The sequence below is a fragment of the Sciurus vulgaris genome (assembly GCF_902686455.1).
Source record: "Sciurus vulgaris genome assembly, chromosome: 1".
Classification (NCBI taxonomy): Eukaryota; Metazoa; Chordata; class Mammalia; order Rodentia; family Sciuridae; genus Sciurus; species Sciurus vulgaris.
In genome coordinates this window covers 126,762,427-126,788,656 of record NC_136461.1, presented here as the reverse complement: position 1 = coordinate 126,788,656, position 26,230 = coordinate 126,762,427, and the positions used below count along the sequence as shown (strand labels likewise).

The 26,230-nt window shown below is 32.9% G+C and overlaps 1 pseudogene across 1 annotated transcript in view; it reads right to left on the bottom strand.

The window, feature by feature from the left end:
• Nucleotides 1-25,936, bottom strand: part of LOC306654401 (oxidative stress-induced growth inhibitor 2-like) — a 30,088-nt pseudogene extending 4,152 nt beyond the window's left edge. The window contains exon 1 of the transcript in view: nt 25,908-25,936. The product of the transcript in view is annotated as an oxidative stress-induced growth inhibitor 2-like (transcript). The remainder of the gene's footprint in view (nt 1-25,907) is intronic.
• Nucleotides 25,937-26,230: the final 294 nt, after the last annotated feature.

Sequence of the window (26,230 nt, the reverse complement as noted above, 5' to 3'; positions counted from 1 at the left end):
TTGTATCTCTATTCTCACTTGCTTCTAAGTACTTTTTATTTCACACCTAATTACTTCCACTATACAGTCATGATTTAATAGTGAAATATTTAGTTTCCAGGTTTTCTATTTTTCTTTATCTTATTCTAGATATCTAATTTCATTCCCTTATGAACTGATATAATTTACAGTATTATCTCTGATTTTTGTATTCACTAAGAGTTGATTTGTTTCCTACAATGTGGTCTGTTTTAGAAAATATTCCAAGTGCTGCTGAGAAGAAAGTTTATTCAGTCAATAATGGATGAAATACTCTATATAACTTTGTTAAGTCCAAATTGTTCATTGCAGTTTTAGATCCTCAGCTTCTTTATTAAGTTTTTGTTTAGAAGATCTATGTAGTGATGAAAGAGGTGTGGTAAAGTCACCCAATATTATTGTGGTGTGGATGTATTTTATTATTGATATTGAGAAGGGTTTGTTTGATGTATGTGTATGCTGTATTTTGGGGCATAAATACATAGGATTGTTATCTCCTATTGTTTGAGTCCCTTGAGCAGTATAGAGTAACCTCCTTTGTTTCTGCTGATTATCTTAGATTGAAGTCCAATTTATCTGATCTGAGGATAGACATCCCTGCTTATTTGTGGGATTTATGTGAGTTTTATGGATGTGTTTGCCTTTGAGGTGAGTCTTTTGGAAATAGCATATTGTTGTGTCTTATTTTTTAATACAGTACGCCAGCCTATATCTTTTGATTGGTGAGATTATTACATTAACATTCAGCATTAGTTTTGAAAGATGATTTTTGTTTCCTGTCATTTTAATTTATTTGTAGTTTTTAAGTTGAATTAGATTTCCCTTTGCTTGTCTATTCTTCTAGTTTAGTTTCTCTCTACTAGTTTTTATTATCTATTTCTTCCTCAAGGAACATTTTATTGAGTATACTTTGTAACTCAGGTTTTCTAGTTGTAAAGTTTTTTAACTTTTGTTCATCATGAAGTTTATATTTTATCTTCAATCCTTAAACTTAATTTTGCTGGATATAGTATTCTTGGTTGGCATTCATTTTCTTTCAGGACTTTTTATATGTTATTCCAATCCCTCCTACCTTTTAGGATCTGGGTTGAAAAATTGACTGTAATCTGGATTGGTTTACCTCTAAATGTCACCAGTCATTGTTCTCTAGCAGCTTCCAAATTCTACCATTATTCTGTATGTTAGGTATTTTCATAATAATGTGCCTTGAAGGGGGTCTCTTGTAATTTTGTGCATTTGGAGACCTGTATGATTCCTGTATTTGATTTTCTATCTCATTCTTAAGGATTGGGAAATTTTTTGATAATATATATATGAAAAGATTGTACATTCCTTATTTTGTATTTCAAAACCTTCATAAATCTCTATGAATCTAGGTTTTGCCTTTAAATATTATCCCATATTTCTTGAAAGTTCTGTTCATGTTCTCTTAACATGTTTTCTCCATATCAACTTTATTTTCAAGATTATATACTTTGTCTTCATTGCCTGAAACTCTGTCTTCCAAATAATCTAATGTCTCAGTGACTCCATTGAATTTTTAATATGGATTACTGATTCCTTCATTTCAAGCATTTCCAATTCATTCCTCCTCAGGATCTCTATCTCTTCATTGAAGTGATCTTTCACTTCTTGTATTTTCACTTCTGTTTCATTCCTTACCTCATATTTTACCTCACATGTCAGTTTAACTATGAACATTTTACATTCTTTCTCTCACATTTCCTCCACTCTGTTGTCAATGTAATATGTAGTTGAAACATTGTAGGTTGTTTGAGAAGGTTTATTCCTTATTTTTATATATTATGTGGGTGTCTACCCATCTATCACAATTGTCTGAAGCAGCAGAGTTTCTACATACATTCTATGAATATATAGTATTTTGTTGGTTTCCAATACCGCAGAGCCAAATAATATAAATGAGCTATTTAATGACCTGTAGCAATAAACTAAATACTTGGTTCCTTTTATGACTCATAAAACATCAATTGGCATTATATACAGAATTGGATCAGCATTTATGTCAGTAACAAGTAAGCAATCATGAATTATGTCTGGCATAAAATTAAGCAATAGGTATTATCTTTGAATATTAATTATAAATACAGTATTTTCAGTGGGGTATGGCATTATACATAGCAATTAGTCTAAGAAATATTAACAATAGAGTTAATTAAAAGGAAGGATGAAAAGATATAAGGTAGAAAATTTTATGATTTAAATAGGTAAATGTGAGAAATGAAAAAGTGACAGGATATGATAGTTAAACAGATGGAAGAGATAAAATAGAAGTAAGAAATGATAAGAATGAAAGAGAATAATAGAATTCGACTATTAGAAAGAGAAAAGGGAGAAAGAGAAACAAGGGGAAGAAAATACTGAAGAATCAAAATTGAAATATACTAACAAAAATTCCTAACTCTTGACAGAGCAAAGATAAATATCTACTTTCAAAAAAAAATTGCTAGAGTTGAGAAAACAGAAACAAATATGTATATGTTTAAATGTCCATGAATCATTCAGCACACTAGGAAAAAAACAAAACAAAACAAGAAAAGAATCTTGATACAAAATTAAGCAGTTTGCAGGGGATGAAAAAGTCAGTGAGAACAGGTTTGCTGTCTGTGCCCAACTGTCCACTATCTTTCTTTTTGTTTTTCTTGAGGTATATAGTGGGGGCAAGAGTAGGGGCTGTAGGTTGTCAACTCCTTTCTTTTCGTAGTGTTGCTCACCAAGATGACAGCTGAAGTTCAAAAGCCTCTGCTTCCCTTCTAGGCAGTAAGATGAAGTTTGGGATGGAAATACTGTTAGCTCTGCTCTAGGATGACGCATACAGCTTTGTTCTATGAGATGAGTACCTGTAGGTGGAGTTGTCTGGGATGGAGCTTAGGTCTAGTGAGGGCCCAGGTGTTTTATTGCTCAGTTATCTGAAGATATTAAATCCATGCACCTTCAGAGCCCATCAGATGCCTAACTCTGCTGGGACACTGTACCTAGAAATGTCTACAGGGATTCACTCCTAAGTCAGGGGAGCCTGTCGCATTCTGTTTCTGTTGTTCATGGATTCTGCCCTTCACGTCTCCCAGGGCCCTGTCAGGGGTGCAATCACACCTCCCAACTCAAGTTCTTGACCTGCTGCCTCTAGTCATGTGTTCTCTCTAGCCTCCAAGGGGTCCATCTTCAAGCAGAGACACACCGCCCATTTAGAGTCTTAAGCCATGTCTTTCCCAGCTTCTGAGGACTGGTACTCAAGCACAGATGAACCTGCCTGTTCAGACTAATGAGCCACCAAAACTGGTTCTGTGAGCCAGGAGATGTGGTGGAGTCAGATTCTCCCCTGCTTCTCTGACTTGTACTCCCCCAAGTCAAATACTCTCCATGCCTGACTTTCTCCAGATTTTTCCAGGCTCAGACTAGTTCACCTGGCTGGTGTTTACCTACACTGTGTATAGAAGCCAGCCCAGTTTACCAGGATTTGTGTTCTCAGTTCCTGTATTCACTTACTACACAGTGTTTGGCTTAACCAGGAACTATTTTAAAACACAGAGCATCAACTGTATACCAGTGTATTGTGTCCACCAGTCTCTGGATCTGCCTAGATTGGGCTTACCCTTCCAATTTCAGGATTTTCCATGCTGAGATTGTCAGTTGTGTTTCTCAATTTTTTTCTGTCCTTTTGTGTTAATGTTGCTGTTCCTGTAATCAGTTTAGCTTGATTTTGTCCCCTTTCCTTGTTTAGTGTTCTTCAAATTTTTATGGCACTAAGGCACTCTGGCTGTCTGAAATTGAGTTTATATGAAATCCTTTTCATCCACTTCTCAGAGAAGCAATATTCCCACTGCTTGAATTTCAGATTGTCAAGAAATGCTGCTTCCCTCTAGTCCACCGTCTTCCAATAGCCCCTTAATAGTATTAATTAATACTTGTGGTATTTATTAATTACCACCAGTGGTATTAGTATTAATTAATTAAATTGTACATGAAATGAGATTTTTTTATTTTGTGTGTAAGATGTGGGCTGTCTTTGACAGGTGGACTAATTGGAAAGTGGTCAGATAGTTGAAATAACACCTAGGTGGTCATGAAGTTAGAACTTGAACCACAACTAATTATGAGATGTTTTGAATGGTTACAGCTAATGTTTTTTGACAACCAGTTATAATGATAACATTTCTTAGACCTTTTGGGACACTCACAAGAACACATGTGAAATTTTTCTTAATCATATTTTCAATTCTGAATCAGAAAGTAAGGCTATCAAGGACATAAACTTAGAAAATTAAATTTCCATCTAGTTCAATTTCTTCCTAGTTCAGAATGTTCAACTAAAGATCGCTTTGGTCCTATGCTCGTACCAGGACAAAACATAGGACCCAAAAAGTAAAAATATGTTCTTTGTACTCACCTAAAAAATGCATACAACCAATGCCTGCCAGATCTGACTTATCATTGGCCTCAGAAAAGATGCATCATTCTTAAGCTTCTTTTTCCATGAAATTGACTTTATACTTATTATATTATCTTCACTCATTCTGGCTTTGGAAGATCTTAGCATTGCATTAGAAGTAAGTTCTTAACTATAATAAAAGTGTCAAACCTTATTAAATATATGACAGACTTTCTAATATTTCTATAGCTAAGGTGGACTTTTAATTAATTGGCATGATATCAAGAACAATTCACTATGAAATTATACAAATTATACTTCTTCCTGAAAAAATCATTTGATTTGAAAAATTATATAGAACTTTCAAATTCTGCAGTGTATTTTTAATATATTAGCCATTGATATATTTTAAACCCATTATTTCTGAACCTATTATTTTTGAAATTTGATATTCCTTATTAATACTTAATTTCTCAAATTTTATCAAATAAAAACAGCCTTTCCTTCAATTATTAAAATTGAGTGGGTTTAAATAAGAAAATAAAGGGATTTGTAAAATTTCCATTGTTGGATTTTTTAAACTAAGTCAGTTTTTGGTATACTACTGTCAGTATATACATGTGGGTGTGGTTCTTATTTGTCATGCTTAAAGTCACTTTGATATGATGTGTATCTTAAATCAAGCAAGCATATAAAAATAAAAAAGAAATATGTATTTTATTTTTAGGAATAGATATGAATTATAATTTTAAAAGTCAAAAATTTTAAATATTGGGATAGGGAAATGAAAAACTAATATTGTAGTTTAACAAAAACTAAAAAACAGTGAAACATTTTTATTCATAGAATTTAATTAGATGGTATTTTCATTGTAACTAATTGCACATATTTACTTTAACTTGTTACTTCTCAAACTGACTTTTAAAAAAACTTAATAACAAGTGATTCTCAAACTGACTTTTATAAAAACTTAATAACAAGTGATTGAAGGGTTAAGATCATACTAGCTTCCTTTACCTTACTCTTCCCTACTCTTTCTTATACAAGTGATCTAGTTAGTCAAATAATTTCCAATTAGATTTGGCCTGTTGTTGGATCACATATTCAAATAGAGCTCTACATAAGAAATGATAGTTACATCTTAACATTTTTCAATCACTAGTCATTCCTTTTTTTTTTTTTTGTCATCCATTTCCTTTTTGGAATGATTTCAAATACTTTCTTTCCTGAGACTCTAAGAAATATTTAACAATATGTACTTGGAAAAACATGATACTCATTTCCATTCCTTTTGGTCAATAGAATTGCTTTATATGTGCCTGTCTGTTCAACTCTCCTGATATCCCACTAGTTTGTCTCTTGTTTTTATAACCTAATCTGTATGCCTGTATGTGGTGTTACACAGGTATACAGATCCCCTTCAGACCAAAAATTAACATCATCCTTCTTTACTTTCATTTTCTTGAGAAAAATGATTCTTTTATTAACATTGATTCCTGGATGACTCCATGGAAGATTGCATTTTAATCAAGAACAACAATTTTAAATTTCATTGTACTAAAGTGGATAGCTGAGGTTGCAGACCAAAAGGTTTTAAAAGCACTCATTTGCCCAAATATGATTTTCTTTCAGTAGCATCAGAAGACTATTCATAGGAGAAAAGTAAATGAATCATTTTGTAGATCTCAGATTTAAAGTTTACAATTTGGTATAGAGGTAAAACCAGGATGATAGGATGTAAGAGTTTTGGTGAAGACGCTATACCATAAAGAGAAAATTATGACTGCATATTCACCTAGAATTACCTCTACCTCCTGGTCACAAGGTAGGGTGACATTGCCCAGACTCACTTTTAGATGGGTGTGCTCATATGACTGAGTCATAATGTGTACCTATTCTTTCAGGATTTTTCCATAATACTCTCAACTATGCATTGTACTTTGTCTCTTTTTCATTGTTTAGCAGAATGAGAAAGACATAGAAATGGATTCCCCAGATTTTCTTTTGACTTTCATGTATCAGAACAGGCATAGGAGAATTTAGTAGTCTGGACACACCAAAAGGAGCAAAGTTTCCCCCAAAGAAACAAACACAGAGTGCTCCTTATCTAAAAAGTATAATATTTAGATTGTAACTATTTAGTAAATAGCACAGAAAAAATTATTTGTTTCTACTATCAAAAAACAAATACAAAGTCTGGATTTCTACCTTTGCCTTACTGAAATGAGACCCTCTGATCCAATAACAATGTGGTAACCTAGAAAGCAGAGTAGAGTGTCAGGGATTTTTTTTCCCACTGGGTAATAATGATACCCTTTTTAATCTACCATGCTGTCCATGAAATTCTGTTTATCAGGTTGGTTATTAGTGGAGGTATCATGGGGGATGAGAACTCCTACCCTTGCCCAGTAGTAACAAGAAGCACCTATCCACCCTTGAGTGTTAAAAAGAGATAACTGAGTGTCTGAATTTTTATCCTCACATGGAAATGACAAGGTATAACTACCCTCTTTAAATGGTATCAACATAAGACAACTACATTCTACTGAAATAACAACCAGGGCATCATAATAACCAAAATGTTCAGTGTAGCTAGAAAATCAGTTATCAAAATTTGTGAAATCATACATCACAAAAATCTCACCTTGAACAAAGAAAGACAATCAGTAGACATAAGCACTGAGATGACTATTGACAAAACAAAACCAATAAACTTATTTATTCTACAAACTGATGGAACTCCAAGCAGTACAAACCTAAGAAATTCACACTGAGGTGCATCATACTCAAAAGGAAAACAGAATACAAAAAAAAATCTTAGGATGAGTAAGAGAAATGGCATCTTATTTGTAAGGGTTAAAGATTTCAAAGGGCAACTTATCCCATCAGAAAGCATGAAAACAAGAAAGAAATGGCAGTATATTTCGAGGACATAAATAAAAGAAAAGACAACCCAAAATCATATATCCAACAAATATATCTTTCAAGATTATAAGGGACACCAAATTTTTATTTTATGAAGGAATTTGTCAATCACAGAATTATCCTAAAGGAAAATTCCCTCAACAGAAAGAAAATGATGTTTCTTAATTTTTGGAAAGAATCATTAAAATTTTCATCAAACTTCTGTGCTGACCTTTTCAAGAAAAAACAACTATTATTTAAAAAACTCGTGAAAACCCCAATAAAAAATAGAAGTTTCAAAAATCTCAGACCACTGAAGTTTCTGAATTATCTGAAAAAAATTTATAATCCAAATCCTCATCTAAAGTCTCTTTTAAAAAGATTTATTGGAGAATTATTTCCTCATTACCACTTTAATATCTTGTAGCTTATACATAGAATACCTCCAAAGACAGCTGTGTCTTAATCCTATAAACTACAATCATATTACCTTACATGTCCAAAGATACTTGTCAGTATGATTAAATTAGGGTTCTTGAGACTGGGAAATTATTCTGAATTATAAACATAATGGTCCTTCTACAGAAAGAGGTAAATAGAGGACTGTGAGGAGATGTGACTGTGGATGCAGAGGTCAGAATGCTGTGGCCATGTAATGTAGGCAGCCTCCAGAAGCCAGACTACATAACAACCAGGTGGATGGTCCTCTGAGGCACTGAGAAGGAATGAGATTGCTCCCATGTGACACCTCGGTGTTAGTCACATAAGAACCATTTTGGACTTTGATCCTCCAGACATGTTAGATAATAAATTCATGCTATTTACATAAAGTTTATGATGTTTGATGACAGCAATAGGAAAGTAATAACAGCACAAGGAAGAACCTCTCAGAATGCCATATAAAATTGTTAGTGATGGAAATCCATTTCTCCTTGACTCCCATTACATTAATCATTAGGGCTCTTGGTTCATTTTGACCAATCATTCCAATGCCTTCATTTCCTGAATACTCCACTTTTTCCTTTATGCCTAAAATTTCCTCATGCTGCTGTATATACTGGAAGACCTATCTTACCCAAATCATTTCTTCAACTTACCCTTCAAACATTAGTGGAAGTACCCTTACCTCATTTGAGAAACACATCCTCATCTATTCTTTCTCTTTTGACCTTCATTCTGTTCAGTTTCATCCCAGTACTTAACAAAACTGTATTGTAAAAATATATTAACTTCTTCCTTAATAATCTAAATTTGAAGTTCCCTTAAATAAAAAGCTAGGTGATATTTCATTACTTTAAAAAGTATCTTCAGTATACCTAATCATGTCTTGAACATAAGAGATAATTTTTAAATATATTTCAAAGGACTAGATACATGCATAAAATAATGAGAGGCATGGTAAATGGCTCCTAAAAAAGACAGCTTAATCAGAATTTCAGGGCAAAATCATGTAAAAAATGACTCCATGGAAACAAAATGTCACTAATTTGCTCTTAGTAAATTTACAAATTCTAGATTCTACACTACTTTCAGCTAGAACTAGCTGGTCAATGAACACTGGATTTAAAAAAATGGGTAGCAATGTCTCTGGCTATATTTTGCACAAATAAACACATTATGGGTGCTGGACATGTAGTTCAGTGTTAGAGTGTTTGCCTAGGGTGTTTGAAGTCTTGGGTTTGATCCCCAGTATCAGGACAAAATCAATCAGTCAATCAATGTGTTCTGGTTTAAGAAGCAGATACAGTGACCCACAAGAAGCAGAAAGTCAGTTAGATTGACTTTGATATTGAACTTACCTTCTTTCTTGTGGTATTATAGACTGCATTTTTATTTTTCACATCGTAAAAAAGAACATGTGGCCATTTTAAAAATTTACTTGCTCATATTGATAATCTTCTAATTTGGTACTAGCTTGGGTTCAACCTAATCATGAAGGGCACAGATATGTTTGCCACAGGATCTACCATAGCAACAAAGTCTTTGCTGCACAAAAGATGTAGATGAAATGTGCTTGGTCAGAGGACAGAGCAAGTGTTGCCTCAGGGATGAGGGAAATTGTGCTGGGGGTATACCATTTGTTATGGGTCACAGAGGAGAACGCCACCAGATCCACAAAGGAGGAAGGGGATTCAACAAGCAGGATTAGAGTTATGATTTCAGCAGCCCTCCATACTAGAATATTTTAATCTAGTGGTCTAAGTCAGGTTTTAGGCAAAATAATCATTCTCATGTATTAAAACATATACAAAAAGTTTGACCAATTTTTAAAAATGCTTTTTTCCATGATGATTACTAGTATGCCTTTTTTGTTGTTGTTGTTTTTAAAGACCACCCATCTAAGTCCTTAAAAAATAATCATATCCTTATTTACTGGTGACAACTGAATATTTAACTCTGGCTTAGAGGAGTATGCTGTGTTTAGGAATAGCAAGAAGACAACTTTGGTTGAAGTAAATTGTGGGGAAAAAGCAGGAAGCAGAAATATTTACGAATGGGAAGTCTTCTATGGGCCATATTGTGAGGAAACGTGACTATTCAATGAGACAGAGATTACAGAAGATGAAGAGGCAGGTTTAGTGTGGAAGATACTAAATTTGTAATTTAACATGTTAAATTTGAGGTCACTGTCAGATACCCAGAAGGAGAAATAAAGAAAAGTCATGAATTGGGCATATGTGTGTGCCATATTGATGGATGGACGAATCCCAAATATTTCTCCATCCAACACTAAAAATAAAAATAGAGATTAAAAAATGAAAACTAAGGAAGTATTTCTACAAATCTTTATTTTAATCATACTCCAAAGAAAAGTGATGCAGAAAGAGAAGATAATTGGCAGGGGTAGGTGGTTGACTTCCACACTTAGAAGGCTGCATGGTCTAGTGATTTTTCTTTCCTTCTTTTTTTTTTTTTTTTTTTTTTTTTTTTTTTTTTGGTAGTTTATTGAGGAAAATGAAATAACAGCTCTAGTTCCTATAACAAGTCTCTTACCAAATGCTGTGATGCTTTGTGTGATAGATACAGAAGCAGGACCAGATGCACTGGGCAAAAGACTTGTAATTAAGAGCAGGAGTTTGTAATTACCTTCTCCTCTTGTGAGAGGAAAAGAATAATTAAACAGCCAAGTCAAAGCAGATGCTCACAAAGGGCTTCTGATTGTAAAGAAGAGTCATGGAGTAATTTGTACTTTAACTCTTGACAATATCAGGGAATAATTCTTTTCCCTGAAGCATTCACTCTTTTGTGAAATAATTGCTTCAGTCCTGAAGGAATTGTGTTGGTTGACTTCATAAAACAAAGCAACAAACAGATATTAAATAACTACAAGGTATAAGTATGCGCTAAATTTTGGTGTTAATATCACTTAGTCCCTGTCCTCAAGTAGTTCACAGTCTGTTGTAATGTAATTGTCATGGGAGCCAGTGCATAGCATATAGTAGTTGAAGTTTTAATAATTATTTTGTTTTGTTTCTCATTTCTCCTTTTAATATTCCTACTGGAGGAGTTTGGACCACAGGTTTTTGGCTATCAGAAAAACTTAATCTTCGTCATCTGGTGATTTTAAGTGACATTTGACCTGGGACTTGAAAGAGATGAGTCAGATAGATCACACTGTTGAGGAAGGGTGTACTTCACATAGGAAATAGAATGCTGAAAGGCCATCCAGATAGAATTGGAGCTGGCCTTTTGGAAAAACAGAAATAAAGCCAGTGTGGCCAGAGAAATGTGTTTAGGAGTTGGGTCTGGTCAGAGTTGAGTTTCAGTAATGATGCAGATTACTGATGTGGGTAATGTGATAAATTTCTCTCTCTGTAATCAAACTGCTTTGCAATGTGACTTTTCAGCATCTTTTATAAAGAAGCAGAGTTAATTTCTTACTTTTTTTCTTACTCTGAGCAAAGAATAGAGGTGGAGACCTTGCAACATTTCCAAGTCTAGTTTTTTCATAATTCTCTTCCCTACGATGAGTCTGGCTGTCACCTTGTGGAGGAAAACTGAGCTGTTCCAGTTAATTGTCAGTTATCAGTTGACCACAGATGCAGGAGTGAGCCCCAGCCAAGATCCACTGAACGTGGCCCAGACAGTAGAAATTCCTCCATGTACCCAGCCCATTTTTTCCAAAACAGAGTTCTGAACTGAATGTAGTTCTCAGCCACTGTGCCCAGGGTAATTTGTAATGGATTCATCATGGATCAAAAGCTAGCTGACTTGGTTAGGAATAAGCTTATGTTGAACATGGTAAGCCATATTAAGAAGTAATTTAGATGTTTTTGAACTTATAATGCAAAGATAATAGGGTGCTTCTGATCAACTTTATGTTTTATTAAGCGAATTTAGATAATTAGAAAAGAACTTAAGACCAAGAATATCATTTAGGAGATAACTGCAATGGACAAATAACAATGAGAGTGGAAGCACAGAAAGGAAGGAAAAGGATAGGATCAAATATATTTTGAAAGAATAACATGAATGTGGGAAGAATAAATGACTATAAATATTTAGTGAGGAGAAAAAAGAACTGGGGGTTCTTTCAATGACATTCACTATGTGTGTTTGAATTTCTGAGTAAAAAATGAATTCCTTGATAAAAGTAGACATAGATCTACCATCATAGAGTTTTGGTATCCTAGTTGTTAATGAAAAGTTCACAAGAATAAGTACGAAATTGTGATTGTTGGAAAGTTTTCAGAGAAGAGGTGCCTGTGGTGCTTTTGGAAGCTGGCTGATACCAGAGTACATAAAATTCAGTCCTGTGTTATAAGGAATCACTTTATATATAGTAGACTGAGTATTTAAATTAATTTATTCTTTTCATTGCAAGGCTGACTTGTGGCCTGAGATCTTTCATAAAATAAAATAGATTAAAAAAAACAATTTTCAGTTTTAATTACATAGGTTAACTGTACTTAGATTTTCATAAAATAATGTTTTAATTTAATTTTTTGTCATTTATTTGGAAATAATGTGTTTGTTTTCAATTTTAAAACAAAAATATTTGGAAAACATAGCATAGACATAGTAATCATGTTTTATATTGATATAATTTATATAAAAAGTTTTTATCAACCTCATACAAGGAGAGATAAAAATATTCTAAATTAAAACAAAATATAGAACATCTGATATTGTTTGCCAGAACACTTTGAATTGTATTTGGTTCTTTAACCCAGACCAAACTTCTGTTTAACAATTACTACTAGGAAAACTATTAATTTTGTAGAAAAATGCCTAATTTTCATAGAGAAAAGTATTTTATTTCTTTACTTTTCCCCTTCTCTAAGCTGTGTTAGTACCATGCATACTATTTAGATTTAGAAATACAGACATCCTGAAAAATCCTAAAAAAGATTCTGTGCAAATACTATGAAGAGAACAGTGGCTATACAATATCTGACAAAACAGATTTTAAATCAAACAAGTTTACAGAAGACAAAGAGGAACATTTATATTAGAGTTCTTGAGAAAAACAGATCCTATAGAAGATGATAGAGAGAAAGAGAAAGAGAAGGGGAGAGAGAGAGAGAGAGAGAGAGAGAGAGAGAGAGAGAGAGAGAGAACCATAGAAAAAATGGCACAATTCAGCCCAAGTCCAAAGTTCTTAACATATGGGAGTCAAATGGTACAACTCTCAGTCTGAGACTTAAGAGTGTGAGATTCTGATGTACAACTTCAGAAAATTTCTTCCTAGCTCTACTATACAAAGTGAACTTCTCTTTCCTCTACATATTTTTTCCATTTATAACCTTGGCCAACTGAGTGGTGCCTTCCCCTTTGGGTCAGCGAGGATCTTGCTTGAAGAGTCTACTGTGTCAAATGCCAATCTATTTTAGGGACACTCTCAAAGTCATAACATAAATAACAGTTTACCAGCTATCTATATATTCTTTAACTATATAAAGTTGACATTTAAAATTAATGATTACATTATATTTTAATGAGTTTCAATATAGTAAGGAGATACAAAAATCATAAACATTTAAATGCCTAATAATAGAACACCAAAATATGAAAAAACTTTAAAAACTGAATTGAGAAATTGTTCTATAATACCTGAAAACTGCAATATCTCAATCTTACTCATAGAAAACACAGAATTTTAATAAGAAGATAGATGACCTAAAATTTTTAAAAAGCCAAACCAGATACAACAAACATATTCTAGCCAACAAAATCAGCATATATATTTATCCGAAGAGCACACAGAACATTTGCCAAAATATAATATATGTTAAAGATACAAATTAAAGCTCATTAGATTAAAAGATAGATAACATGTAAGTTATTTTCTCCAACAATAATAAGATGAAGTTAGAAATAAATAACAAACTAAAACTAAAAAACTCACAAATTTGGGGAAATTACTATTATGCTCTTATTCAAATTAAAAAGAATTTTAGAAAACAGAGAAGAATGAAAATGAACACATAACATACCAAAATTAAAAGAACCTGCAAAAGCAGTGCTAAGAAAGAAATGTATATTTTTAAAAATTTACATTAAAAATAAAAGATCTAAAATCAATAACCCAACTGTACAATTTTAGGAGCTAGAAAAATAACAAAATAATCCAAATGCAGCCTAAGGATGAAGATAGTAAATATTAGATTAAACATAAGTAAAACAGAATAGAAATTTTAAAATGTAAAATTTTAAAAATATAAAATTTCAAAAACATCAGTGAAGCAATAATAGGTTCTTGAGAATATCAACAAGGTTGACAACTTCAGGTAAATGAACTAAGAACATAGTTGAAAACTGACATTATTAAAATCAGTAATGAAAATGAGGACATTATTACCAAGTCTAGAGAAATCAAAGGAATAATAAGAAGGAATAATGAACAATTGACCTTGATGATCATAAACCCAAGACAGAGTCCTGACCACCATAATTCTAAATGTTAAAAACTCTATAGATCAAAATTCCTAGTCTAAAATCTCTAAAAATAAAAAGCTAGAAATTGTAATCCTGAATGATTAAAATCTTGAATGTTGAAATTCTGAAATCACAGCTTCTCAAAACAATTCCTATGGGGTGAGGCTATAAAAGAGGAGTAGAAAGGTGGAATCTGAAAACAGGGTTACTGCATTTTGGGTTGTTTGCAGGAAAGTTGCCAAACTATTCGACTGTGGACCACCTTTGTCCTTTCACACACAGGGTCATTCTTGCCTTAAAAAATAAATGCCATTAATCAGAGAATTTAAAAATTTGTCAAGCTCAGTGACTTTCTGAACCAGAAACTTGCTGATTGATACAGAGGCCCCCCTAAGATTACAAAACTCATTTAATGGTAAACTAGTCTTAGTTAGGGATTTTGACTATTAAAGAAGATATATTTATAATTAAATCTAACATAGAAAAATATATGCTTTTCACTTTAGCTAACACATAAACTTTCAAAACTTGCCACACTTAAAAAAAAATCCAATATGTGAAATTCATGCCCCAATATTTTCTAAAAATCCTAGAACTCACTGGTTTAAGGACATTTATGAGCATGATAGACTAATAAGACACGCAACAGTGTTGTTAATTTCTACTATTACTTATGTCAAATTTGTGGCTTCTATCTAAGTAATGAAGAATGAATTTCCACGTACTGTAAAAAACAAGAATGGCACAGAAGATGGGAAAATTTAATAGAGAATGTTCATGTTGGTGTGTATCAAACCATAGAATAATTTTGAAAAGATCAGCATCACATGGAAAATGCATGTAAATCTAGTCTCTGAGGAGAGCCATGCCCTAAAAGACAGAGCAAAGCAACTATTAATAATGATGTAATATCTAAAATATACTACAAATAATAAAAAATCAGCAATATTCATACAATTGCCCATAATGTTCAATTTTTCATGAGCTGAATTTTTTTTTATTTTGCTTTATTTTTCTTTTGTTCTTTTTAGTTTTGTTCTATTTTAAATCGTCAGCATTTGTTTTTTACAATCCATTATGGTATGTATTTTATTTTTGCATTATTTCCAGTGCTAGAGTTATAAATTATACAATTTTGATTTGTTTTATGCTTTATTATTTCAAATTTGTGGACAAAAAGCAAAATAGTTATTAATTGTGATAAGACTTCAAAATATGATTAATTATTATAAAAGTTAGCCAATTCTTCTCTACTATTTCCAAAATGTTAAAATATTGTGTATGTATGCAGAGATGTTGAAGCTTCCCCAATAAATGGAGAAATGTTCTCTTTGTACATCTGCTTTTGTGAAAGATTAAATTTGGTGAGAGTTCAGTTTTTTGGGCAACTGCATGTGTGGTGGTGACACATTGCCATTTTTTATCTTAACTGTATTTGCTCATAACTTTTTATGATTTTTATATTTAGCTCCTGTTTGCATGTCCAAACTACCCTGTAGTGTAGTATGGGCATTGATATTAAAGTAACTGTGTGGGCTTCTACTGGAGAGCTACTGCTTTCCCTTTGCTAAACAAATAGGAAGAAGATTCAAGTACCTTGACTCTTTCTGCTGGTCTTCCACGTGATTTTTTTAAAAAATCAACTGTGTATCTAGTTTACCAGTAGTCCTCACGAATAATCCTTTTCTCAGTAGTGAAAGAATGGACATTTTTTTAAGCTGTCTGTTTTATCTCAACTCCCTAAGGTTTCCCTCCCAGTAATGGGAACAAAGCCCTTAAAGCTGTTCTCTGTTCCCAAACAGAGAGTAAAAGAGTAAATTGAGCCTGATAGCCAGATAGTGCTCAAACAGTAGGATTACCCGAAACTATTGACCAGAATCTACAGCCTATTGTAAAACATTGTGAAACATGTTGTCAGCAAACTCAGACCCCCTTTGAAACTTCCTGGCAGCTTTGTCCCCCTTTTCCCTTTCATGTGTGACCCCTCCCGATGTGTGGTTTCTGCCTTTAAAAACCTACAAGATTTTCTGCTAGGGACTCCACTCCTCGAGTTGGGTCCCAGCGCGCTGGAATAAACACCTCTTGCGGTTTGCATCAAGTGACGCCTCCTGCGGTTGATTGGGGTTGCCGTCCATCCATGGGACAGAGTTGGGGTTTCCTTTTTGGGGGCCTTACAGTAGAAGCTGTCTAAAAGGGGTAACACTGATCCAAACTCATTATAACATAGTGTTTTACTAATAGCTTTGAGTATGATATAGGTTCATAATTATTATGAAATGTGAAGTATTTTTCTTTTGTTTTTTACTCTTATTTAGAATCTTGCTTTACCTATGTTAAACTTATAAATGGGATCACTCAAATTTTCAATTGCTTTGTATTTAAAATTTGGCATGTTTCCTACGTATCAAGCTATTTTATAAGTGACTTGAGACATGACTATCAGAAGAAAAACTTTCTTAATTTTTAAAATTGGTCAAACCACTTATTGAAGCATTGCAGAAACAAAAATAAAAAGTTCTGTTTGAGCATCAAAATTTGTTCTCTGCAAGATTTCTTACAAAACTAAATATACTTTTACCATACAATTCAGCAACCACGCTCATTGCTATAAACTACAAGTGGTTGCCTGGGGTTAGTAGCCGGGGGAGGAGGGAGGACAGGGCATTTTAGGGCAGCAAAAGTATTCTGTATGTGAATACATATCATTATACACTTGTCAAAACTACAAAAGAATGTCAAAAATGAACCTTATTCTAAACTATGAACTTTGGGTGAAAAGAATGTGCTCATTGTGGTTTCACCGATTATAACAATGTACAACTCTGGTGAGGTGTTTTGGTGGGGGAGTGCCTGGGGGCAGCAGATGTATGGGCACTCTGTATTTTTTGGTTACTGTTACTGAACCTGAAAGTGCTCTAAAAAATAAACTCTGTTTTAAAAAAAATTAATATTGTTAAATTTGTATTATTTTAACTATCAATCTGTATAACTCAAAAACTATTTTCTTCTATTTCAGTCATATTTTAAAAACTATAAAATTAGATAGTTTGTACCTATATTTGAATTCTGATTTATATTTTAAAGAGATAGCGTCAGGCTCTTATTATAGGAAAGAGCTTAAAAATCCCATTTATATCATGGAAGATCCCTAGAAAGAATAAAATACAAACTGAATTAATTCCAACAGAGTCCATTGATCTTAACCTATCTAACCTAATTAATGTGCTGTAGAAATACCAATAGGGGAAAATTTATTGTAGTTTTAAGCCATTCTCTTTGTGAGAAAATAACTGACATTTTGTGCTAATTGAATTTTCTGAATTTTTGGCCAGAGGATGTAACGGGGCAGCAAACTGCCAAGATTCATAAGCATTCTGTTGGAATTTCTTTTGACTTGAAAGATTAATTTAAAAGAAAAATAATAATGAAAATAATGAGTATTCCCTTTCAACACTAGACAATTTGTCCATATGTTAAAAAGTTTCATTTTATGACTTGTATTATAGGTTTAAATTATCTTTAAAAATAAAACTTGAAACTTTATTTTCTAGTACCTATTTATGTTGTTATTCTGATCCGAAATATGAGTCCATTATTATTCTTTTTACTTTCCACATTATTAAATAATGGGATCACGAATACAAGATATGGGAATAAAAAAATTTTAAGTACTAATTTTGGGTGTATTAGCTTTGAATTTTAATGAAATAAAATAGTATTACACAGCAGTTCATTTCCTTTGTGTACTTACTTCTCAATTCTGTTCTTCTTATGAAAACTGGTAACTTTTTGAGGTTGAGAAAATCCGTAGATCAAATCCGAAGATAATGTGGGTGTTTCTTGTTAGAAAAAATCATACCATCAACACATTATAACAATTTTCTTCCTTTCTTTCCAATTTTGCAACTGGTAAAACAAAAGTCAAAACAACTGAAGAATGATTCCCAAAAAATAAATAAATAATCATTTAAAAAAAAAAAAAAGGAGAGAGAGAGAGAGGGATGCAGGGGGAAGTACAAAAAAAATCTTTTTCTTATCCTAGAGATTTGTTGGCAACAGGAAGATTGCCACGCAAGACATCTTGTAGATTACTGAATCTGCCAGAGGGAACAATTTTTCTTAAATCTAACACTACCTTGCAAAGTTAGAGAAATACCAGAGTGCTCAGTTTGCCTTTTGACCAGGACATTCCAAAAGACTTGCAAAATTTCCAGCTACTCTGATTCATGATGGTTTCCAACAGCTGGACTTGCCTCAATCTCCCCCCAAAGGATACTAAACTTCAGATACTCATTTCTTTTAGGAAAGCCCAAGCTCATTCTCCTTCAGTAGGACACTGGTTTGTTCTAACTACACAAGTGTTTCCCAGTTTGCAAATCTATTCTACACTTGAATAAAATTGTCATCACTTATTGTTCTAAACATTGTTTGTGATGTCTTGGTTTATACAACTCCTATATCATTTTTTAGCCTTTTTGCTCTTGCTGATTTGTATATATAGGATACTATTAAAAGGGTTGTGACCATTTTAACGTTATTTTTGACATTAAAGAGAATGTGATTTTAGAATATGTGATTCCATTCATTTGTTTGTAATCTATGATTGTAGCAAAAGGATGCATTTAGAATTTTGTCCTGTAAATAAGAAAGATCAGTTATTTCTTAGTCATACACCTATTATCCAATTTACAATAAAGATGATTATTGTGGTCAACTTTATTCAAATAAACTCTAGAACATGATAAAAATCTATCACAGACATCATATTTGATACTGAAAATTGCAAAACATTTATGTTCCTGTTTTGTGGGGATTCACTCAGAACCCCAGAACTGATGTAAAGATTATAATGAAGACACTGAGATTCATCAGATGTAGAATGAAGTCTCCTGGAATGTTTCTTATTTAACTAAAAGCAGGAACTTCCAAGAAATGGGGACTACCATAAATTTCAATTTTGAGGTGGCTTCTACTCCCAGAAGAGAGACCAAGTGTAAATCTACCATAAATTCAGTCTCTGGGGATGTTTCATGGCCATGAAGAAAACAGAAAGACCACTCAGACTTCAACAAACATATACACAGACTTTATTATCTTCTGATTGTTCTAAAACTCCTTGTGTCTTTCTTAAATAAACATATTTGCCCTTCCTGTAAATACATTTCTCCCTCCCTCATGGCTTCTAAGGGAGGTAAATGAATCTCTCATGCTAACCACTTCTTTGGGTAGTTCATCACAGAGCACACCAGCATATCCATTTGAAAGTAAATAAACTAATTTTTTCTCTTGCTAATCTGTCTCTTGTCAGTTTAATAAACAGGACTTCAGGCACAGAAACTAATAACTTATAGGTAAGGATTTTCCTCCCTACCTAGTTTATGTTAACTATAAAATTTTTCCTATCTTCTTTATTAGATTACATAATAAATTATAACCTTTGAAGTAGAAATGAAGGAATTAAAGTTATCCATTTTTAGTAATAGAATGAGAAACTATGCACTGTTGCATTAATTCTAGTTCATTCACCTTCAAATAGTCTGGTATTTAAAGACATGCATCTGAAATTTAATTGTGTAGTAGAAGATAGTTTGCTCAATTAAATTTAAGTGGAACAGGAAGAAGGATGTGACAAGAAAGGAAAAGAAAGACTAAGAAAGGAAGAAAAGGAGAGAGAGAAGCTTGCCTCTCAATAAAAGGAAAGACCAGTAATTTTATGGACCTCATTAAAATACAAAAAGGGGAAAATACAAAGCATACTGTACACAAGTTAACATCAAAATCCTTATCAACATAAAAAAATACATGGGATAATTTAAAGGGAAATAAAGATTGAAATACTGAATATGAATCTAATTAAAACCATAATAATGCTTAATATTGTACTACACAGAGAAGTCAAAAGTTTAAGGAAATTTTAAATGTAATGAGATTTGTAGTACTTACACTAAGTAGTGTTTGATGCATCTTAATTAGAATTTTACTTTATTTTTACGTGCATGTGACAGAATTACTGAACTGTTTGTATCATGATCCACTTTATACGGAAATGTTGCCTACAATTTTAAAAAGTTAAAAAACAAAGCAAATTGATCACACTGACTACAGGAGAGGAGAAAAATGGACAGAACTGCATAACTGTCTAGTCCCAGCTCAACCATGGATCCTGCTCTCTACTCGAAAAAACAGACAGAATAAAAAATGAGATATTGATATTGAAAAGGATTTGGAAAACATGTTAATGGACTTAAAGTGACCCTCTATTTCTACATTATGTTATCAGATTCAACAACATTAATAGAAACTATGCTAGTAGTTTATTCCAGACAAATGAACAGTCCAGGTTTTAAGAATGCAATGAATCTGGAAATCCTGTTTTTTAATCTCTTATGAAAGAAAACGCGATAGAAGCAATGACTAATGAGCACTTATAAAATACTTTTAACAAAAATATCAGATTAAGTTTGATTTAGTCTCTAGATTTAAGTCAATTTACAAAAAGAAACATTAAGTAAAGAAACATGTAAAATGACACTATGAAAATTAAGTGGGTCAGATCAAGAATACAATTTTACACAAAACATATGCTTCTGCTTATAGATGAGTAATAATTTATCAATTAAATGACATCATGTGTGAATTAGAAACTTAGAAGTCCAAATTTTTAAAAAATGTTCTTAATGTATAATTGAAATAAAATTTGTCAAATGATCTTAATTGAGCAGATAAGGATTCATTATTTACTATCTCTGCTTTTGTGTCGATTTAAACATTTTAATAAATAAAATGTTTAAATCCTATAAGAAAGACTTCTGTGTTCATTTTATCAATCTGCTTCATCCTGTGACTCACTGCATAACCTAACATCAAGGTAAAATCTCTTATAGAACACGTTCCTTCATCAGAAATTCAGAAACTATTTCTCACTTTGGGAGGATTCTATGAGTATTAAAAATATTGACAATAAAGCAATGCATGCAATACAAAAAAAAAAAAAAACAAGTGTAGAACCATCTACAATGAATTGGATCTGAAGCTAACTAAAAGAAAAATTAGTTCAATGTCTGCCAGGGTTAATTCTCCTCTCTATCAATGTAAAATGTTCTTTATGAAGATTTACCTGAGGCTCACTAATTTTGCAGTAAACAAAAATTTTTTGAAACTTTTCTAATTTAGTTTTCGATAAATAGTAAGCCAACATAAATTTAGAATTAGCTTGAAGATTGATAAAATTCCTGAATACTTTCTTTATTTTTAACATTGAAAAACATTTCAAACTCACAATGCTACATTTGCACAAACAACCAAGACGAAATCCTCAGATGTTTCTAGTACCAGATAACAGACTTTTTGATAATTTCATGGGCATGCCCTTAGGAAAGTGACATTCCAAGAGTACTATTGCAGGCTATATTCACTACATCTAAATATAAATGAGCCCGTCAAACAAAATTATAACGATTTATGCCTTACTACTTTTGCCACACAGGGATTCTAGATTTTGATGACAGCATTTGGCTATCTAGTGGAGATAAACATATTTAATAATAGGCGGATTCTTTTTAAATAAGATTGTGAAGAATACACTGCAAATTTGTTCTTTATTCTGAGCATCCACGTATTTGTGCCCTGCTTCCTTGCCTTATAATACTTTGATGACATTCTTTCTTGATTCTAACAATATGGTACTCTCTACTTTTTCTGCCCATAAACTCATCTAAGTTCCATGACAATTACTGCAATGGAAATAAAGCTCACATAGGAAAATGCTAAACTAATTCTCTTTATGAAATATGCCTTTGCATTACTTAACATCTACCTCAATACTCACTATTTAAGAATTAACTGTTCATTTCAGAACAGCTTCAAATTTGTTGCAAATTCTGAAAGGTAGTAAAGAGTTATTACATATCATATATCTAGTTTCTCTTATAACTAACATTAGTTTTGCTCACTTTTTTTGTTGTTGTTGGGGAAGTACCGGAGATTGAACTAAGAGGCAGGCACTCCACCAGGGAGCAACATCCCCAGTCCTTTTTTGTATTTTATTTAAAGACAGGGTATCACTGAGTTGCTTAGTGCCTCGCTTTTGCTAAGTCTGGCTTTGAACTCATGATCCTCCTCCCTCAGCCTCCAGAACTGCTGGGATTACTGGCATAAGGCACCGCACCCAGCAGTATTGCTCACTTTTCCTACCTGAGTGTGGTACAGTTTTGTTCCACTTTCACTAAATATTATCAAAGATTATTGCTATCAACATGACTTACCACTATTAAAATTGACTTTGAGCATTTGACTGATGTTGGTTTTTCAGGGTTCTCCACAAGTAGAGTTACTCTTTTGGGTCACTTTTGATAGTTTACTTTTTGGAAGAAACTCACTATGCATTGTCTATACTTGAGGTGAAGAGTTAGGATCTACCTCTTGAAGAGTGGGTATATAAAGTATGTATAATTCTTTGCAGGAAATTTGGTTATCTTCTTTCATTGTGTTTACTTATTTCACAATTTTTATAGCATGAATATTTGTTACATACTTTGAGTTATAATCCAATATTTTATATTTTATCGGTCAAATATTCTACTTTTAGCCATTGGTAGCTCCTTCAATTAGCTTGGGTGTCTTTTGACTCATTTTTTTGTTTGTTTGTTTGTTTGTTTGTAGCACTTCCTTAACATTTTGACATCAGAGGATACTGTGTTCTCCTTTTGCTTAATTCCTGTCCTACTCTGGAATCAGTTATTTGTCCAAGAAGCCTTTGTTTTTCTTCTTTCATTTCTGGACTGCAGCTGTGTTTGATGTCACACAGTAGCATCTGTCTAATCCCTCTCTTCTAATGGAACAAGGAAATATTTATGTGTGTACTAACCTGAGTATATGCACATACCTACGAACATTAGTCTTTATCCATTTGTGTTTTTGTTAAACTAAATATAAATTTTTACTGATATCTACTGATATTTCTCTTCTATTACTACATTTTAGATAACTGCCTTTGTTTGTGACTTCCCTTCCAACAAGGAGAAACCCGGCTACTACCATACACCATTCATTTACTTAGTTCAATTCCTACATAGAAGTAGGATGGTTTCCATGTTGTTAACCTTTACCTGTACGGATAATAATTTGATAATCACAGTACAGAGATTAAAAAGTTTCTTTTTCCTTTAGTTTACAGAAAACACTCAGTTTATAAGGTACACATTTCTCTTACCCTGCTTTAGCAAGCTTATTTCATATATTTACAGTGAAATTAGATGCTTTATTCAAGTACACATTCCATCTTGGTATCATCTGATTTCCTCATTCTCTCTTCCCCTTTCTCTGTGACTCTCTGTCTCTGTCTCTGTCTCTGTCTCTGTCTCTGTCTCTCTCTCTCTCTGTGTGGTGTGTGTGTATGTGTGAAATTCATGTCTACTTTTTTTTCCCTATTAAATTCTATCAGTCTCCCTACACGAGCAATTTAAAACAAACAGTGCTATGTAATATCAACCAAATTTTCTTTCTTTTCTTTCTTTCTTTTTTTCTTTTTTTTCTGCTGTACTGTGAATTGAAACTTGGAAAGCTAAAACACTGAACTATATCCCCAATGTCACAGGACTAAGGTCAATCCCTGAACTAAGGCAGCCACCTCAGTCCTTTCTCACCATAATCCTTGTGATCACACCAGAAAAATTCCCAACATATTTTTCAGAGTAGTAAGCATGAGTTTATTAGAAGGGATTAGAAAATGAATGGTTAGAAAATGAGAAAAGGAACACTCTCAAGGGAGAGAACAAATGCTTTCAGACAGGAGAAAGATGTAGTGTCCTGCTCAGGTCTACCTCTTGATTTTGGACTGATAGCACAGGAACCACCTGGAAGAGAGGATGGTGTGGTATTCAGAGTTAAGAGATGTTTATGTAATAGAGTCCTTCTTGTTTTGCCTCAATTTCTTACCTCCTTAATTAGTTTATTACCTTTGAACGGTTATCAGCACGCTCTCTTTGTTGGTCACCAGATTGATTGGGTATTGGGAAAATATTTTATAGTTTGGTGATATGAAAGAGTCCGGACCACCTGGTAGGGGTTGACTTCATTTTCAAACAATAGTTTTTCCTAAGGGAATGTAATTATGTCTGGGGGAAGTTTTGACACACCAAGGCCCATGTTCCAGGTGCTTGCTAGTCAGATAAAGTTCCTGATGGTTTTCAATTTTGCATCCTAGGCCTTTCCCTGCTCATCCTTTCATAACTGAGTAGCTACCTAACTCCCAACCTTTTACATTTTTCTTCTTTTGAGAAAAGGATTGCAGAAGGTAGCCTATAACTTGTATTTCTCCTGCCTCCGCCTCCTGAGAAACTGGTATTAGAATCATGTGCTACTATGCCTGGCCCAAATTTTACCAAAAATTACTGAACCTATGCCTTTACTCAGGAACATTTTAGTCTTGTAATACTTAAGTATGTTAAGTATGTTAAAATTTTAAGTCCATACTTTATTCTATAAAAATATTAATCAGATTTACAGTAAGCTATCAATATCACATTATTATATTTGTTATTTCTGCCTCGACTATGAAAGCTTATGCTGAATATATAATTATTAGACAATATAAAAATTATCCTTTTGGAAAAACTTTCCTCAACTAGTTTTATTTACTATTTTATTTTTCTTTTGTTAAGTTTAAACATTTTGTTATTACTTTAGTCAACATTATATTTTGTAAAATTATTTAGAAACAGAATCTCTTGAACATTTTTTTCTTAGATATCTATGGGTTTGAAATTATTTTTTTAGAGATTTTTTAAACTTTTAATTTTTAAATTTATTTGTTCTTTTTAGTTACACATGATAGTAGAATCCATTTTGATATAATTATATGAGCATGGAATATATATTATTCCATTTCAGGTGAGATTCACTGTGATGTTTACACATATGTACATGGGAAAATAATGTCAGAGTCATTCCACTGCCTTTTCTTTTCCTATTCCTCCTCCATTCTTTCCAATCCCATTGTCTAATCTACTGAACTTCTACTCCCCCTCCCACAACACTTATCGTGGGTTAGCTTACATGTATAAAACATTCGACCTTTGGCTTTATGGGACTGACTTATTTCACTTAGCATGATAGTCTCCAGGTCCATCCATTTATTGGCAAATATTGTAAAGCGATTCTTCCTTAGACCTGAGTAATACTCCATTGTGTATATATAACACATTTAATTTAATAAAACTAGCTAGGCTGTGACTTATTACTTCAAATCATTTGTTCTTATATCATTGGAAATATGGTATAGTACAGAAGTCTGTAGGAGTTTAAAACTCAGTCCTTGCAATTTATTAAACCAATATCAAAGTCTCATCATATTTGAAAAGCACAGCAATATAAAGAAATGCTTGAGACACATTCTGGAATAAAGTAATAGGACCTCCATCATCCTTTATCCCATAAGTGAAGAGAAATTGGCAAATATTTAAAACAACAACAAAAAATCCTCTTTTTCAGCTCTTGAAATTAATCACAGGTTTGCAACAATGCTTGTTAAAGAAAAAATACATGAACAATGAACTGTGGCCTTTACATTTTCCCGTCTCCAATCCTGTTCTCTAGCTGAGCAGTGAACTTTAAAAGTAAAAGCTCCACTCTCACAGCAGTGTCACCTAGTAGCCTAGCAACCACTGAATGGGGAAGAGCAGGTCTAGACCTCCCCCAAAGTCCAAGTATGATGACTGACCGAGGTGGCAACTCTGTGAAGAGCGACATTCTGTGTCTCATCTCTATCTGTGTGGACTCAGAGTTTGCTCTTTATGACTGACAATGTGCTTAAGGTGTTTACTGAAGATACCATCAAACCATGAGACTTGGTTAGTCACCATAGTTTGTAGTTTGGATTAAAAAGAAAATGACAAACACTTAAAAGAAAAAAATGGTGATTGTGATTTTCAAAGGGGACTGTCAAAACTTCAACATATTCTTGGAACAGAGACAATGAAATAGCAATTAACTGATACATTACAGAATACATCCAAGAAAGTGAAGAAACAAAAGACAACAATA